At 42.3% G+C, this 5,417-nt stretch overlaps 1 non-coding gene across 1 annotated transcript; it reads left to right on the top strand.

Moving 5' to 3' along the window:
• The first annotated feature begins 5,136 nt into the window (after window positions 1-5,136).
• On the top strand, window positions 5,137-5,211 carry Trnat-ugu. Its single transcript has one exon. It is a non-coding gene; the product is annotated as a tRNA-Thr (tRNA).
• Window positions 5,212-5,417: the final 206 nt, after the last annotated feature.

The raw sequence follows: 5,417 nt of genomic DNA, 5'->3' as shown, positions 1-5,417 counted from the left end.
GGGGATATTTCCAGTATGAAATTTTCACTCTGCAGCAGAGTGTGCGCTGATATGAAACTTCCTGACAGATTAAAACTGTGTGGTGGACTGGGAATCAAACTCACGACCTTCGCCTTTCACAAAAAGTCGTGAGTTGTGCTTGGGTAGCTCAGTTGGTAGAGCACTTGCCTGTGAAAAGCAGAGATCCTGAGTTTGAGTCTTGGTCGGCATACAGTTTTAATCTGCCAGGAAGTTTCATAGAACCATAGTACTAGCATTCAACAAAAAACAATGACAAGTACTAACAATGGTTATATTTCCATAATGCAAATGGACAATTATGGGGCCCAGCTTTCAGGACGTTATTCACATTAAGAGTCAAACCAAAATGGTAGTTTGTCATAATAAAATTGAGTACACCCTAAAGATGATTGTCAAAATATACAAAGCATGAGTGCTGAATACGCATGACCCAGAAAAATTGTGGGATAAACCAATAATGAATGGGATGCTAATGTGAATAGGGCAACTAGTTTATGGTGATGGAGTCCATCCAGATCCAGAAAAAACAAGAACAATGACAGATTTTCCATCTCCACAGCATAATAATGATGTGAGAAGCTTTTCATAGAAGGTAAAAGAATTTGAAAGCAATATTACAGGAAATGAAGAAGAAATACATGAAAATCAGATGGGAGATACAATACCACAAGAAGAACATAAAAGAGCACTGGAAGGTCTAAGTCAAAACAAGGCCTGTTGAGTAGATGACAGAATTATTGAGATCCATGGGAAAGCAAGCCATGAGAAACCTATTCCATCCAGTGTGCAAAGTACACTCATCAGCCAGAACATTATGACCACCTCCCTAATAGCTGGTATGTCCACTTTTAGCACCAATGACAGTGGCAATGCATTGTAGCATGGAAGCAATGAGGCCTTGATAGATTTCTGGAGGGAGTGTGCACCACATCTGCACACGCAGGTCACCTAATTCCCATAAATTCTAGGGAGGGGGGCAATGAGCTCTGATGCCACACTAGATCACATCCAGATGTGTTCAATCGGGTTCAGATTTGGTAAGTCCAGAGCCCAGCACATCAACTGGAACTCATCACTGTGTTTCTTGAACCACCCCATCACACTCCTGTCCTTGTGACATGGCAGATTATCTCGTTAAAAAATGCCACTGCTGTCGAGAAACGTGATCGTCATGAAGGGGTGTGCATGGTCTGAAAACTGTGTACAATACTCTTTGCCTTGCCTGAGCTTCAGTGGACCTTTGAATGTCCACGTGAATGTTCTCCAGAGCATAATGGAGCCACCACCAGCTCATCTCCGTGCCACAGTACAGGTGTGAAGGAGCTCTTACCTTAGGAGCTGATGGATTCATACCCACCAATCAGCTGATGAAGATGGTATCAGGATACATCAAACCATGCAAGGCTCTACCACTGTGCCAATGTCCAGTGTTGATAGTCATGTGCCCATTTCAGTCATAGTTGCTGATATCGTGCTGTTAACATTGGCACATGTTTGGGTCATAGGCCTCAGAGGCCCATTGTTAGGAGTGTTCAGTGCACTGTGTGTTAGGAAATACTTGTACTCTGCCCAGCATGGAAAATTGATGATAATTCCACAATAGATCACTGCCTATCCTGTTTTACCAGTCTGCCCACCCTATGATGACTGACTTCTGTAATGAGGGGTCGCTGCCCAACCCCGCAACGTCTGGATGCCAAACAAAATTATTCACCCCCTTAAAAGACCACATTGGTCACTTTGGAGCACTGCAGATGGTGTAGAACAGGTCCTAGATAGTCGTATGACCATCCAATGCTGATGTGAATCATGGCAGTGAAGTGGTGTGTGTGTGTGTGTGTGTGTGTGTGTGTGTGTGTGTGTGTATGTGTGTGTTTTGGTTGATTGTTTGGATCAGCTCATTAATGTGTTGACATGGGAACATGCTAAAATAGCAGAGAGAATTTACTATTCTCGAATGCGCCCAATACCATAATATGAAATCAGTTGCCCGATTTCTCATTGTATCAACAAGGACTGTCCAACATGTCTAAAGGAAATGTAACGTGATGTAAGAACAGTGGTCATAAAATGATCATAACCAGCAGGAAGTGGAAACCTGTGTCACACCTTGTCAATGACAGTCAGTTTCGAATGCAAGAATAAAAGCTGCTGTCCATGAATACAGGTTCATATCATTCAGTTTCCAGGTGAATGTAGTGTAGGGAACTGCATACTGTGGTGTCACACAAAATAGATGAATGGTAACATAGGGTGGATAAAACTGCAAAATGCCCAATTACTATCTGATTACACAGCTGGGAATCAGTAACCGGAAACATTTGTAACTGTCAAATATGTAAAGTATGCATCCAGAATGATGAAAATGGAATGACCACATAACTCATAAAAGATTCATTCAACTTATTCTTGAGTATGACTTGGCAGTCTGGGGCTTTAGCCACATACGTTTACTAGAGAAGACAGGGAAGATCCAAAATGAGCCATTCATTTCGTCACAGGTTCAGTAGTTAAGCACAAGATCGTCATGCAGATGCTAGTTCATTACAGGAAAACCATAGTGTTTGCAATCATACAGAAGCTTACTGTGAATCATCTTTCAGCACATAATTCACTAATGAGACAGAAAAGGAGAATTATGATACTGATACTCTAAGTACATGCCACAGACATGGTAACACTTGTGGATTGTGTACGCAGAGGTGACAAAAGTCTTGGGATAGAAATATGCACATATACAGAGAGTGGTAATATTGCATACACAAGGTATAAAAGGGCAGTGCATTGGCAGAGTTGTCATTTGTACTCAGGTGATTTACGTGAAAAGGTATCCTACTTGATTATGGCTGCATGAAGGGATTTAGCAGACTATGAACACAGAATGGTAGTTGGAGCTAGATGAATGCGACATTCCATTTCATAAATCATTAGGGAGTTCAATATTCTGAGATCCACAGTGTCAAGAGTGTGCTAAGAATACCAGATTTAAGGCATTATCTCTTACCATGCATAAGGCAGTGGCCAATGGCCTTCACTTAACAACCAGGGGCAGTGGCGTTTGTGTAGAGTTTCCATTGCTAACTGAGCTGGTGTAAGCTGTTGCCATCACACCGGTCGACAAGGATGTAGCAAGAAGATTGCTGGATAGAGTATGCCTATCAGGAGAAAGGCCAAAGACAGACTCACAAGCAAAATGCGTCCAACATCCTCTCGAATGCAAGTCTTAGTCTCAGTATCAGTCACTAGTGCAGTTTCAGTCACCAGCTCAGTCTCTCAGTAACTAGTTCAGTCACTAGCTTGGCCCACTAACTCGCACTCCAAGTTGGTGTCTACCAGTACACTGCAACCAGGTTAGTGTACATAGGACAATTTGTACTTACCCATAGCGATACTAAAGTTTGTAACAGCTACAGTACTGATATTGTCCACAAGAGGACTATCCTGGAGAGGTTGTACCACAACACATGGACCCTCTTAAAGATAAAAAGCTTCCTGTTTATGCAGATAAAGAACCCTGTTAATATGTGTGTGCAGTTGTGTTGTAGAAAGAGGATACCTGTCACCAAACATCCTCTTCCTTGATTCCTATGGTACACTAACAGACAAGCAACACTACATGAAATAACTGAACAAATCAATGTGAGATGTACGATGAATGCAGCCATTAGTACAGTGTGGTGAAATTTGTTTTTAATGGGCTATCGTAGCAGATGTCCAATGCAGGTGCCATTGCTAGCAGTATGACATCACCTGCAGTGCCTCTCCTGAGCTTGTGACCATATCAGTTGGACCCTAGGTGACTGGAGAACCATGGCCTGATCAAATGAGTCATGATTTCAGTTGGTAAGAGCCAACGGTAGGGTTCAAGTGTGGCACAGACCTCCTGAAGCCTTGGACACAAGTTTTCAACAAAGCACTGTGCAACATGGTAGTGGCTCTATAATGGTGTGGGCTGCGTTTACTGGACTGGGTCCTCTTGTACAATTAAACTGATCATTCATGTAAATGGTTACTTTCAGCTACTTGGAGACCATTTGCAGCCATTCACAGACTTCATGTTCCCAAACCTCGATGAAATTTTTATGGGTGACAATGGATCACGTAACTGGGACACAATTGTTTGCAACTGGTTTGAAGAACATTCTGGACAATTCATGCAAATGATTAGGCCACCCAGATTGTCTGGCATGAATCCCACTGAAGATTTATGGACACGATCAAGAGATCAGTTTGTGCACAAGATCTTGCACTGGCAACACTTTCGCAGTCATGGACAGCTATAGAGGCAGCATGGCTCAATATTTCTACAGGGGCTTCCAATGATGTGTTGAGTCTATGCTACATTGAGTTTCTGCACTATACTAGGCAAAAGGAGGTCTGATATGATATTAGCTGGTATCCCATGACTTTTGTCACCTGGCTGCTTATACTGCTGTTCCACATTTAACATGTTTCAGTGGCCAGTCAGAGATGATGAGACTTACACAGGATAAATCATAGTGGAAGGCAGCATCAAATCAGTATTCAGACAGAAGGCCACAAAAACAACAACAATGGTGCTCTGTCATCAACCAGCAAACCTCTGATTCTTTAAATAATCTTACTCTCATATACAAAAAAAACTTTAAAAAAGCACAGTGAGAAGCATGCAAGGGATAAGTCCCTGCAGTCGCACTATCCTCTGTGCCCTCGGTGGCTCAGATGGATAGAGTGTCTGCCATGTAAGCAGGAGATTCCGGGTTTGAGTCCCAGTCAGGGCACACATTTTCCACTGTCCCCATTGAGGTATATCAACAACACCTATTGGCAGCTGAGTGTTTCGATTAATTATCATTTCTCTAGAGAAGCTTCATGGTCATCATTGGTATCTGTTCTTTTGGAACAGTTACTATCTTCATATAGTTAAAGGCTACCCAGCCATTGGCCTTCTTCCGTGCAAATGTGCACACTTTGCCCAAACTCTTACGGGAATTGTCACATTAGTTGGTGTGAATAATGAGTGACTGGGCAGATATCCTTTAGGAACATTACAAATGTAGGTTGTGGACAGTTGGGAATGTGGGTCTCATGGGAAGCGTGCAATGGATAAGTCCCTGCAGTCGCGCTATCCTCTGTGCCCTCGGTGGCTCAGATGGATAGAGCATCTGCCATGTAAGCAGGAGATCCTGGGTTCAAATCCCAGTCGGGGCATACATTTTCAGCTGTCTCCAATGAGGTATATCAACAATACCTGTTGGCAGCTGTTTTGATTAATTATCATTTCTTTAAAAAAAAGCTTTACAAATGAGTTGATCTGTTGGATTTTGACATTAACATGTAAGTGTGAAAAAGTTTATGAAACTTTGAAACTATGTTTAAAGTCATCGGAAGTGACTAACGGTTCTCATTCAGAATGC

Source organism: Schistocerca piceifrons, chromosome 9, assembly GCF_021461385.2.
Source record: "Schistocerca piceifrons isolate TAMUIC-IGC-003096 chromosome 9, iqSchPice1.1, whole genome shotgun sequence".
Lineage (NCBI taxonomy): Eukaryota > Metazoa > Arthropoda > Insecta > Orthoptera > Acrididae > Schistocerca > Schistocerca piceifrons.
This window is presented reverse-complemented; position numbering and strand designations above follow the sequence as displayed.